The sequence below is a fragment of the Lepidothrix coronata genome, unplaced genomic scaffold (assembly GCF_001604755.1).
Source record: "Lepidothrix coronata isolate B3197 unplaced genomic scaffold, Lepidothrix_coronata-1.0 Scaffold64, whole genome shotgun sequence".
Taxonomy (NCBI): Eukaryota; Metazoa; Chordata; class Aves; order Passeriformes; family Pipridae; genus Lepidothrix; species Lepidothrix coronata.
This window is the reverse complement of record NW_016690244.1, coordinates 2402240-2415775: the sequence shown is the minus strand read 5'-3', so window position 1 is coordinate 2415775 and position 13536 is coordinate 2402240. Positions and strand designations below refer to the sequence as shown.

Below are 13536 nucleotides of genomic sequence, written 5' to 3'. Positions count from 1 at the left end.
TCAGGGCCACATGAGTGTCAGAGAGTTGGGCGCAAAGATAAGCAAAAATACAATTAGACCAGAGTGAATTTTTGCTCTGTGATCAGAGTCCTGCCACTCACACAGGTTATGCTTTTTATTATATAGGTCTCCAATTCAGTTTTGGGTATGCTGACACTGCTCTATATTTGTTTCTGGAGGTACTTTTGAGCTAAACCATAAGTGAAAAATCACTCCAGCAATTCCTTCTGCCTTACAAAATGTCTTGGCAGCCTAATTTTATTTTCTTTAGACCATCTTGCAACAAGTTTTCTGGAAACATTGTGTTTGGACAGATTTACTGTTCAAGTTTTGTGGGGTTTGTTTGGGTTTTTGTTGTTGTTGTTTTTCCCAAGCACTTGCAATTTTAGCTTTTAATTAAGCAAGGATGGAAAAAAGTTACTCACAACTGTTTGTAAATGGTTACAAGTGGCAGTCCCTGGCCTGGATCTGGAGAAGGAGACAGAATTAGGCTCAAGTTTACAGTGAACTGAGGGGGAGGGTTATGGGAGGGGTGATGCAGCTGGTGTGCTCAAGGCCAGGGCTGTCATTCAAAAGGAGCTAGACAGGAGAGCTGACAAAAAAGCTCACGAAATTCAGTTGGGACAAATGCCCTGCCCTGTGTCTGGGACAGACTAACACCCAACACAAAACAGTTTGGGATCGTCTGGCTGGAGAGCAGCTCTGTGGAGCAGAGCACGAGACCCTGGGGCACAGCTGGGTGAACCTGAGCCAGCAGGACCCTGGCAGGGGTGGAGGCTAAGAGTGCCCTGGGCTGTGTCAGCAGGAGCACAGCCAGCAGATGGGGGAAGTAGTTATTCCTTTTTGCTAGGCGTTTGCTTGACCATATCTGGAATACTGGGTTCCCCTCTGGGCTGCCAAGTGTATGAATGTTGTTAATAAGCTGCACTGGGTTCAGCAGAGAGTTCCTGAGGCAACTATGGCTAGAGGACTTGGCTTGTGAGGAGAGGCTGAGGGAGTGGGGCTAGTTCAACCTGGAGATGGGATGGCTTTAGAGACCTGCTGCCCTCAGTACCTACAGAGGCTATTGAGAACAGTAAGGCTCTTTGCTGAGGTGAATAGTGGCAGAATAAGAGACAACAAACATAAATCAGAATTAGGTGATTTTTCTTGGATGTAAAAAATCTAAATTTTCTACGAGAATAATGAAGCAGTAGAGACGGGGCATATCTGGTAGGACAAAGCCCTGAGCAACCTGTCAATATGGGCCTCATGTTGGTTGCAATGTATTTTCTTCCTCTAGCACTACTTCTCATCCTACTGCCTCATTTGCTCCAGCTGCACATCAATTCCTTTGTGGGGGATATAGCTGATGAAGTATGTTAGTTTGAAACAATTCATAAGCAGCAAGAAAAAAGATAATCAAGTTGGGGGAGGATGCATAAAAACTATACCACAGTGCTGAGGCAGCAGAAAATAGCCACTGTATGCCAATACAGTAAACAACTGAAATATTTTGTACTTTGTGATTAGATTAATTGACATCAAATTTGAAGTTTTTTGGGCATTTCGTCTTTAAAAATTAATTTTGAGAGAATGTGCTTGCCCACTCTATATTCACCAGTGCTGATGATTTTGCTCATTTCCTTCAAAGGCCTTTCTTCTTTATAGACAATCCTCCCATTGACAAGTGAAGAGGAATTTGACCCACATCCTTTTGTTTGATACTGACATCAAAACCACTGGTGTGGAGTGGTTTGTAATAATTTCTGCTTTAGGAGGAGATCATGAGGTTGCAGATATACACGCCTCCCTGTCACCACATGTCACTAGAGACTATTAGGCCTCCTTAGATGACCTTCTGGATCATCTAAGAAGATTGAGTGTTAAAAGGAGGGCACAGAACGCACTTAGAAAATCCTGAACTTACACAGTGGTCAAACAGAAATGTAGAGAATTCTGTGTCAATGAAGAAGCTTTCACATCATAAATTTAATGTTCTTTCTCTTCTATGGTCCACATCTGGAACATACCAATATATATGCTTGATATTCTAAAAAATATTGGTGTGCTAAACTATACCATAACAGTCCCTTTCATCCAATGATTTTACAAATACTTTCCATGTGGAAATTTAAGAACTGCTGAATATCCTCTCCCAGCCTGTGAGGTCTTTCTTTCTCCTTAAGCTGAGGATAGATTTGAGATTTCTCCACCTTGTAGTACAATGGCTGTAGGTTCCTTGCTTGCAAGTGAGATGTATAGTGCCCATAGTGTATGAGCTGGATGCAGAGCTGACATTGCAGCACAAGCTACTGAAGAGAATTTCCTGACTGAGTCAGCCAGAACTCTCAGGGGCTTTTCCAGCACTACAACTCCTTGGCAAACTCAGACCTCAAAGTCACAGACAGGCCTTATCAGATGCTATTCTTATCACTGGTGTAGGCTAGGAGATACAGCAGCAAAATGCAGGTGGAAAATCCTTGTGGTAGCTACCAATACTTTCCAGACTAAAGCTTGAATCACTAACATTCGACACATAAAGGACCGACTCCAGTCTCTGAGTAGTTCAGCAGACTTCTAGGGAATTATATTGATCTACCCAGAGATAAGTTTTCCTCTAAATGAATGCAGTTAATATAAACAGCCAAACAGAAACTGTGTAGGTAATTGATTTTGTAGATTATTTTGCACGTAAACTAACTTTACCTATTGGATTTAAAGAGTGTTGATTCAATTTTATGGACTGTTATTTCTTCAGTGCCCCAATCACATAAATATCTTAAAAGGAAAGAGTTCTGTGATTACAGGTGTTAAAAATTAGCTCCATCTTCATACTCCACCTGCTTTTATTTTTGTTAGAATCACATACTTTATTGTGGTTTTATGAAAAAAGTGAAATACAATTCCATAGTTATGATTTAAATAACAAAGAGCTTCTGGGTTTGAATATAGTAACCAGAAGTGTCTGTAAAAGCAGAGGTTTGTGGAAATTGATTTAGTATATTCACTGAGGCTGAGCAATCTAGTTCTCAGAGTTATTTAGACTAACTCAGAAAATTCAAGCCTTGTTTTCCTAATTGGAGTTTCATTGGTTTTTGTCTAAAACACAGATAATAATTGGTCTGGGCTGTTGGTAGCTTTTAGCTACCAGTCTCTGCACTCTCCAAACTCCCAGATAGCAAAGTATATTTTTCTCAATTATGTTGAAGTTAAACAACATTCTGAAACACTTGTACTTTTCCAAGTGTTGATTGTAAGGCAGAGAAAAAGTTAAGCTAAGAAGAAGGATCTGAGTATTCTTTCTTGGACAAGAACATAGCCTCTCTAGCAACTCTTCCCACTGAAAGAGATACAAGATAAGGCATGGATGCTCAACTGTGAAGCTTGTAACAGCAAGTAAGAGGCAGAAATATGGTGTGGAAGGTAGGCATTGAACAACCTTATGGCATAGCACACTTTAATTAAGCAAACGCTTCTGAAAGAAACCAAACAATCTACGTGTGGTATAAAATTCACTTTGCAATGTGTCTAGAATGCTTATGCTGAATGTAAATCAATAAAATATGAACTCCAGCACAGAACTGCTGGAATGAGCCATGCCTCTGCTTAGCAAAAGCAATGCTGATGTCTGAGAAACTGAAAACTCTTTTCTTCTCAGAAAGTTTCTAATGTTCTACTGTTTGCTGCAAACAAGGTAGAGCAATATAGCTCTACAGGATGTTGCTTGCAAATTGAAGAACCCACAAAATCTTTGCGTTTTTTTGTGTCCAGAGCATTCCCAGAGAGGTAGTACTTGATCCTGCCTCTGTGCTGCACCACTTCTCAGACACACTTTGCAAAAAACTTAACAGAGAAGTTTAATTTCACTTGTGGCCAAGTAATTAAGTAAAATGTTCTTCTCTTGCACAGAAAAGAAAACAAAATAACAAAGCTGTGCCTTCCTGAGGTTATTTTAAGATGCATTTGTTTCTGTCTGTCAATGCCTGTGGTAAGGCAACAGAACCTGTGATTTTTTACTATCTTGGTACTGAAGCAGTCTGCTAACAAGTGGAGTTGGATTTTCAGATCCTGTGGTGATCAGCATGCTGCACAGAACCATCTTATCCACAACCATGTTTTTCAAATATCTATGCCCAAGCACTGGGAGAATCAACAAAGCATTTCATATGGGTAATATCCAGAAAGATCCAGTCTGTAAGTACCATTCAAAGTAAGTTGTGGTCAGATGTCTGACACTTTAGAAAAATAAGCTGTTTTAGTAAACTGCTCCTTTTCTCTGGAGTTAGGTTATACTCTTCTTGCCTTTGTTAGAGATAAAGAAGGAATATGTAGTATTTCCTCACTAGTTGTGAAGTAGTTGCAATAGATAACAGTTTTGTTGAAAGACAATAAATAACAATTTTAAACTTTCTCCGAACACAAAAATTCGAAAAGTTCTGGCCTGTCCTTCTTTTCCTGAAACACTCTGCATTCCACAAATTTTACATGTACGTTACATTGCAGATGGAAATTATGCCTCCCTTTTCTGTGATCCATCCATTTCCTTTCTCTGTGTGCTGGCACATGTGCCCAACCACATAAATATAAATAGGTAAAAATATATACACAAATATGTTTAAATAGATAAACATACGTATATAAAAATAGACCTATCCCCAGGTGGGGACACAGGTAGCCTAAAAGTCATTTATGTAGACTATTTGTTTCCTTCTTAGGATTTGTTAAGGAACAGGGCAGGTTATAAAAAAAATGGATGAAGTAGGTTTGACTTTTCCTTTGATGTAAATGAAAGTTATTATTTGTACAGCATTGGTTCTTAAATTCCATTAAAAAGCTGAGTCATCTGATTATGGGCAAAATTCTGGTGAGGAAGATTAATTGCTTTTCAATGAACCCCCCATGCTTAGTGGGAGCTGTGTTCATTACAGATGGAGTAATTACCACTGATGTAAGTGAAACAACTTAGAGATTCATGGGCTGAAGACTCATTAAAGAATTGGACTGGTATTTATTCCCATCCTCAGGTTGGGCCTGATTTTGGTTTACAGGAGCAGCATGACTTTTCTGATTGAACCGAGGAAAAGCAGGATGGAGCTCCAAACTGATAGTGCGATTAATAACAATATCACAGTGATGCTCCAGTCAGTTTCATTAAAATGGATCCTGAACTTTTATCTATAGAGTTGCTGCTCCTCACTTCATCTATGTCCTGGTACAGGTTTCATGATGATTTTGTAGCTGAAAAAATAAGTAGAAGCCAAAGGTCACCAGATCTTTTGCTGGTTTATATCATTGCAGCTCCATTGAAGGGCAATGGAGTTTCAGGAATTCACACCAGCTGAAACTCTGCTGGTGAACTGTTTCTTGCAGACTGGAAGAAAAGGCAGAGCCCATGCAGCACAAAGTAGTCTCAGAATCTTTCAGTTACTTTTTTCTTTTGTACCCAGGGTATTTACAGGTACTAAGGGGAAAACAGAAATGACGAACAGAAGCCAATAGCCAAAAGGAGAGTTGTGCTGAAGGAAGAAAGAGCTGTGAAAAATTGAGTCCTAATGAAACAACAGATTGGGCAGTTGGGGTGGGAGGAAGCCCATCATGTTTGGTCCCCCTGTAAAGTTAATTAATAGTTGAACAATGTGAAACAGGATGTAAAAAGCAACATATGGCAAATACCAATGAGGTAACTAAGGCCATTTAGAGCATTTCCTATCAAAATTCAAACGTGTAAAAATAGAGTTGCAGCAAGCCATTAAAAAGCACGTGGTTGTTCTTGCAAGTTTTGGTTTGTGCCTGCTGGAAATTACCAAAGGGCTTTTTAAACAAAAGAATCTTGAAAATAAGTAACTGTAACTATGAATATTTTACTCAGCCTGAAAAAACTTTGAAACCTGTTATCTGAAGGGAAGGTGCATGTTTCACGTTGCTCTAAACCTCACTCGCTGAGCTGTAGAACCAAAAGTTATTTTCTCACAGAGGCGAATGTCACTTCTGTGGAGGGACACAGAGAATTTCATTGCTGTCCACTCTTTGTTAGGATCTACAATAACATCATCTGTTGAGGTTGCCCAGGATTATTGAATGCCCTGCTTCCTTAGCTATCTTTGATATTTGCAAGCAGCTAGGCTGCTTGAGAACCCTTCACAAATGTATTTGCGTGAGTGTGTACTTGTGTGTGTTTGCGTGTTTGCCAGTATATTTGGCACAGACAGAATGCATCTGTCTCAAAGAAACTACAGGATATCTACTCTGACAGCATTCCAGTAATGACATTCAACTGAGGCAGACATATCTATGGAACAATCATGTATTTGTTTGGTCTTTTGAATCAGAGATGCTAACTAGAATTGGAAAGGGCAAAACCCTTTCAGAGCACTCATGAAGCAGTTGGGAGTAGGAGATCTAGAAGACTAAGTCTTTTTCTATCTTTTTTTTAGAGCCTAAATATGCAAGAATGGAGCATAGCCTGAGGGAGGCTTTGCTCTTGCCTAAGACTCTGACCTCAAAAAGGAGAATTTGGAGTCAGCTAAGTCTCCCTGACAACACTGAGAGGGAAAAATGGGATTGTCACTCCATGTTATTAATTTATTTGAATTAAAATTTCATTCCCAAATGGAGAATTAATTGACTCAACAAACAGTGATAAAGAAGCTATCTATTGTCTACATATATACATATATAAGTATGTTTTTATATGTGTTTATATATATATATATCTCCAAAGAACAGACAAAGTTTGCTTGCCCTTGAGGGCATGGCAGGCAGTGTTGGGCGTGCCAGGGCAGGAAACAGCACTTATCTTATCCTGTGGCATTTTGGGGTCCTCTTTGAGCCAGGAAATGCCATCATGACCTGCAGCAGATAAGATAAAGAGCTCTAAAGAGGACTGCAGAGTTTTTATGAGTAATCACTTGTTCAAATAACTGCCTATATTCCGTGTATTCAAAGAAACTAGTACCAATTTCCCCACTGGGTTCTTACATGCTAGTGACACGATTGTCATTTTCTCACAGCTCTCTCAAGAACCCACATCTACTTTGTCTTGTGGAAAAAAGCACACCGGCAATGCTTGATAACTTGAAGAATCCATGTTCAAAACAAGTCCTCTCCACCTTCTCTACTGCAGTTTCACTACCTGAAAAATGGACAGTTAACGTGAAAGGAAATGGAGTATGACATCAGACATGAGGCCAAGTCCTTAATTTGTTTTTTTTTGCTGAGGCTGAACTCAAGGAAGTCAACTGATCCTTGCTTGAGTCAGTAATGAGCAGAAATTAAGGAAGGGCTTGAAGACTAGGTCTTTGATGACTAGCTCAGTGCCTTCTGTGTAACCCCAAATGCTCAAAAGAGTACAGAGAAAGAAAGGAAAACTACCCCTTAGCACTGGCCATTGCCAGCTCAGGCAGGAGGACTCCAGTATTCGTAGAATCAGGATTCTACAACAGAACTAATAAAACCCCATGGAAATGAGAACTGGAGGCTGGACAGTTGCAGCTGGGTGGCTGAGAAGGTTAAAATAAAGCCATTTACAGTTTTGACATATTCCCCTCTCTTCAAAATCACTGTGAAGCACAAGGCTGTATGCATGTATCTCTTCTACGATGCTGAGCACACCACAGGATTCCAGATCAGACTGGAAATACATTCTGCAAAGCAATAGCTCAAGGATGTAATCCAAATGCCTATACCACCTTCCTCAGTAAATTCCATACCTGGTTCAGAAAGTCCAAGACTGCATTTGCAAAGCTGTCATTGAAACTGTTGTACACCATGCAAGCCATGCAATTACAGTAAAAGAAATGACTGCTTTTTCCCATGGGTATAGAACCTGTACAAAACAGACTGGTTCTACAAACACATAATACCATGCCAACAGTTCCCCCCCCTCAAAAAGCCATCAAAAAAAAGAATGATAATGTACAAAAAACCCCAATATGTGACCCTCTTAGTCTCCATAGAACTGGGGACACCGTTTTTCTTGAATCTAAGTGTTATGGCCAAATTTTGTATTGAATCATCACTCAGATAATCTTATTGACCCAATGGAATTGTACCAATCCAAATCAACCCCAGCTGTCCAACGTTCTTCCCTTGACTCCCAAACCTTTCCAATTCTATTCTTACCACCTCACAAACCATGCCTTGAATGAATTCAATGGCAGGAGTACAAATGCAACACTGCAAAACTGACCAGTTCTTTGTATTCACAGCCATAACAGCCAAAGAGAGTCAGTAATCCTGGAATCATCTGATTAGACAGCACATAAAGCCAAATTTAATTCAATTGTTTTTCTGCCTGCAGCAGTAGTACGGAAAGGAAAGCTATTAGTAATCCCTTTCTGTGTTGCTCTAGCTGTAAATAAGTGTTTTTAGTGGATTACCCAAGGATGTAGATTTTATATTAAAAAACTTCCTTATTGCTGGATAAACTATGAATGTAAATTAAGGTGTAAAAGGTAATGGATATACAACCAAGACTGCTCAGGGTGTAAATTCTGCTTCAAGGGGCTTGAATGAAGACTTGGATTACAGCATAGATGAGCAGATTTATATTTATATTGTCAGGTTGATCTGAACCAAACAAGATCTTTCTAAATAAGAGAACAATTTAAGCAGATTAAATCAATATTGTACAAATATGCAAATAGTTCTGCTTCACCCCATTTTCTCCCATGCACATCACTTGTTAGCATTTATTATATTATATGTAGAAAAATAATGTTCAGTTACTTAGGATTAAGCTCATAAGGAACAGAAATTGCTGAGGTAAGTGCTCAATGATTTGGCTGGCTCCAGTACTAATCAGGCAGCTGGAGGGCATCCTCATTGCACGTTGTGTCAGGAACTGTGTATGACTCCACATAGTGTGAAGGGGAATCTCACACTCGCAATCCCTGGTGCTGAGAGACTGCGTGCTGAGAGTGTCTGTCATGGAGCTATTCTCACCTTGTGGAAGATTGGAGTCAAGTGCTCTGGGATGCCTTTGCACACTCTTGGCTGATGCAGGTGAACAAGTTGACAGCCAAATGGGTCCAGTCTGGGAACTCTGCCAGCAGGAGAAGGAGCAGGCAGAAAAGAATCTGTCTCTGACAGCTGTAACTAAATATGTTGTTCCTACAGAGCTCGTAAAGGGTGGCTGGCATTACCACAGGGATCTTCTAACAGAAAGTAAGACTTTAACCTTATGAGGTTTAAAAAAAGTGCTATTTACTATGCAACTGTTTGCATTTGAAAAAGGCAGAGCCCTCTGCAGACATTAATCCTTTCCCCTGTTCCTCTCATGAGTATTTGACAACATTATATTTTTGCTCACATAAAAATTGCCCACCAATTGTTTTGTGTCATGTTCCTAGGATATTTCTTCATAAATCATTTTCTCAGTAATAGTTTGCTTCTAGTGCGTGTAACAAGCACCTGGAAAAGGACATGCATCTAGAACATATGACCTCTCTTGTTGGCTGTTTCATTGAACATGAGGTCTACAACACCTAAGGCAGACAGACGGAAAGGACTTGGGAAAAGCAAAGTTCACAGAGGCAAAAAAAGTATGTGTATTTGGCTTCTTGCTGTTTACAGGTTGCCAGCAACGAGGTGATGGTGTTCATACACTTATCCTATATGTACCCATGGTTATCCAGCTTTCAAACCAGGGTCATGCTGTGACTTGTTGCAGAAACCAGTGTCTCCTTACAGGAAAGCAGTATGTGTATATGTGTGAGTGTATGTGCAGAGTAGGACTGCACTGAATGACACAATGCTCATGATTCCTTCAAGAACCACGTAAGCTGTAAGTAGTGCATTTTGCCTTAGCACAAGAACATTCAGCTTAGGATATATTTCAGGCTATGTTGGAATAAGAAAAAGCATCTGGTGAAAACTCTTTGGGTTTAAAAGTTCAAAAGTCACTTTCTGAGACTACTCCCCCTTTCCTGTAGGCAATTTGATGGCAGATATATTTGCTATTTTCACCTACATATTCATCACCAAAGTGAGAAGAGCAGTCTGAAAGGCATACTAATACAGAAAGCACAATGGTATTTCTTACAAGAAAAGTGATCTTAGGTAAAGGGAAGAGATAAATGTTTCCCTGCTCAAGCCAGAAACACAGATACAGACCTAAATATAACTACAGATTCTGATGCCAGATTCATTACAAGGTGGGTATTTATTGTGTACAAGGGAACACAATTCTGAGACTCTCTCCAAGAGACACATCTGTAATATCCAAATTTCAAGGACAAACAGAAAGAAAGGGTTTGGAAAAGGGTCTTCTTCCTTCTGCCACATATCAAATCAGTTGTGTTTAATTACAGAATCTTAGGTGTTAAAATTACTGAATACTGGGTGAAGACTGGCAGCCTCGTACAAGAAAAGAAAACAATAGACAAGATATGGTAAAATAGTGTGCTAAAAACCCTTTAAAATAGTCTGCTATTATATGTCACAATTATCTGAAGATGTCAGGTGAACCATTTTAGAGCTCCACAGAGCCTGCCATGATGTTATGGCAGCTCTTTCCAACCACAGAGCACATCAGCTGGGGCTCAGCAGTTTAGCCAGCTGCAAAGCCCAGAACAGGCTGAAGCAGACCAAGTACAAGGGTTTGGCATAGCCTGTCTGCACCCATCTGGCACCTCACAGATAGGCAAACAATCTGTAGGCCACAGTAGCTGAGCTTCCAACTTCCAAAATCCTTGAGCAGGCTCTCAGACAGGCAGGAAGAAGTCAAACTACTTAGGGAAATGCTGAAGTAAGACTGTAAGAGATTAAGTGGGAAGTCTGAAGCCACAGATTTTACCCCAAGAGTTTATGAAAATCTCACCCAGGAGCACAGCACATAACAGTCTCAAGTTGCCTTAAGAAACCAATCAACCAACTAGATAGAAACAAATCTCAGTTTATGTTGAAAGAAATGATTTTGTTTTAAAAAGCCTCCCTCAGCTATTTCACCTTTTTTTTTGTCAAATATTATACAAATCTTAACAGTTCTGCATCAGTCCCTTAATTTTGTGGAACCAAATTTCTGCTCTGCAAGGAAAAAAGAATGTAATGCAATAAAAAAGCAGAAACTCAGAGAACAGCAAAAGTAGTTTATGTATTTCAAAAGGACATGCCCCTTTGAAAAAAAAATATTTGGTTGGAAGTGTTCAACTGATAAAGAAATCCTATAATACTTTGACTTGGAAACATTCAAACTGTTGAAAAATAATATTGCAGGGCTGAAGAAATAAATCAAAGTTCATTGGCCAAACTCTACTCCCAGAAAGGAAGAGCTAAGATCAGAATTTCTCTCAATTGCTATTTGTTCTCCTATTTCATAATTGAATCTTGCAATCTTTCTTCAGACAAAATCATCCTCTGGGATTGCTGGCATTTTTTATGACTTCAAAACTTGGCACTCAGTGTTCTCAGGAGAAAAATCTTTAAGAGTTAAAAGTATACAGCTAAGCTGCAAAGAAGAACCGGCCAGCAGTGGCATGACCCCATCCCCTAGCAACAGAAATCAATAACAACAAAGATAACATAATTACACCACAGAAAGGATCCAGAGGGCAGATTATGTCAAGTATTATGTTGTTAAGAAAGAATGACATGTGAAACAGACAGCATGTTTTAAACATGGATGAAAATACAGAAAATGTGGAAGGTAGATAAAGAAAGGTGGAATACGAACACAGAATAAATTAGCCTGCAGACTCTGAAAAGAGAGAGAAAATTATTTCTGTTCCTGCTTTCGCTGTTTTATTTATTCAGTACACAGAATTGGATTCCCAGGGGAGCAGCAAAAGGCATTTTATTTCACAAGAAGCATTGTAGCATGGTGAAAATAGATGACCCTATGATGACAACCTTTTTCTGGAGCTCTGGTGACCCAGTTCATTTCCTGTTTAGGTACAGATGGTCCATACTACTTAGACAAATCTTGGGCTTCCTGTTCCTCCGTCTCCCATCTGGAAAAGAGTACCAGTAGAAGTATAAGGATTCAGAACTGAGACGAATCAGACAGTGCTGTAGTCTTGGAATTACATGTAATTACCTACAGCAGAAAGACTCCTGTCTGCATTGGCACAGAACATACATTTGTCTCTTGAACAATGCACTTCTTTTTTGCTGTTCAGGTTTCCCATAGAAGAGGCAGGACATTGTGTTGGGGCAGCCCTCCACTTCCCTGCAATATTCACAGCTCTGGCATCACCTACCCACCAGCACCAAGGAGAGCCAATAATTAAGCCTCTGTGATAACATATTTAAGAACAAGTTTGTTGCACAGAAGAATTTTTTGAGCCAGGGGAGAGCTGACTGAGCTCCCGGGTGGGCCCACTGCCTCCACCGCTGCGGTAGACGGTGGAGGGGCAGCGGCGGCCTGGCCCGGGCCTCTCGATACCTAGCCCGGAGCAGGCAGCGGCATCCTGACCGAGCCACCTGTGCTGCTCTCGGTGGTGCCAGCCAAGCCGAGCTGTGGCCCCTGCGAAGGGGTGGCTGGTGCCAGGGCTGGTGCCAGAGTGTGCGGCCCCACGGAGGGTGGCCCTGCAGACCCCATGGGCCCACCTCGCGAGCAGCCCGTGCTGGAGCCCATCCTGCCCGAGAAGCCGAACAGCACCGACAGCGCCAAAGCCCCCAAGGTGAACTGTGAGGAGTGGGGAGGGGTGCCCCGTGGGCTAGGTCAGGGCAGCAGAGTGGCCCCTGCTGGCAGGCACTACCCTCCCTTACCCCCCTGGCCGAGTCAAGCTGGGCCGGGGCCAGGGTGACCTGCTGCAGTGCAGCCGAGCCCCAGTTGGAGCAGATGGATGCATGAAAGAAGGCCGTTTCCCCCATGGAAGGCCCAGGATGGAGTGGAGCCCTTTAAGAGACTTGTGGCCCGTGGAGAGGAAAATCCATGCCAGAGCACGTTATTCCTGGGTAGGACTCACGGCCCTGTGGGGGATCCACATCAGTACAGCTCACCCTATGAAGGACTGCAGTGCAGAGACCCCCCCTGCACTCCATGGAGAAGTGACCCTAGGGACAGTAGATATGGAAGAACTACTGCCTAAGGTGGGGCCCATGCTGGAGGGGTCCATCAAGGACTGTTACCCATGAGAGGGACCCCACGGAGCAGGGGAAGGACTCAGAGCTGTGGCCACCCCGTAACCTGTGGTGAGGACCATGGTGGAGCAGGTTGTACCCCTGCAGCCCATGGAAGAGTGACCTACGGGACAGCAGATTTGGAAGACCTGTTGCCCAAGGGGTGGACTTGTCCCCCTGCACTGCTGTGGGGTTGAGGAGGGAGAACATGGAAGGAAGGAGGGGTGGGTGGAAAGTGTGTTTAGGACTGTTTTATTTCTCACTCTCTAGGTCTTATCCTGTTAGTAATATATTTTAGTATTAACCCTACGTTAAGTCTGTTTTACCTGTGTGACCTCTCACAGCTCAGAGCGACTTTAGTGGGTGCCTAGAATCCGACCAAGGTCAACCTACAACAACAGTGCTGTCTCATCATGATTTCTACTGATAAGCAGGCTAAGCTATAGCTTTGTGAACTCAGTTTCCAAGTACTCAAGGAACTCAAAACCGGAA

The 13536-nt window shown here is 41.6% G+C and overlaps 1 long non-coding RNA gene across 1 annotated transcript; it reads right to left on the bottom strand.

The window, feature by feature from the left end:
• Window positions 1–11712: 11712 nt before the first annotated feature.
• Window positions 11713–13016, bottom strand: LOC108498791. Its single transcript, XR_001875304.1, has 3 exons — window positions 12691–13016; window positions 12017–12175; window positions 11713–11930 (listed from the first exon to the last, which is right to left on the bottom strand). It is a non-coding gene; the product is annotated as an uncharacterized LOC108498791 (long non-coding RNA).
• Between the last annotated feature and the right edge of the window lie 520 nt (window positions 13017–13536).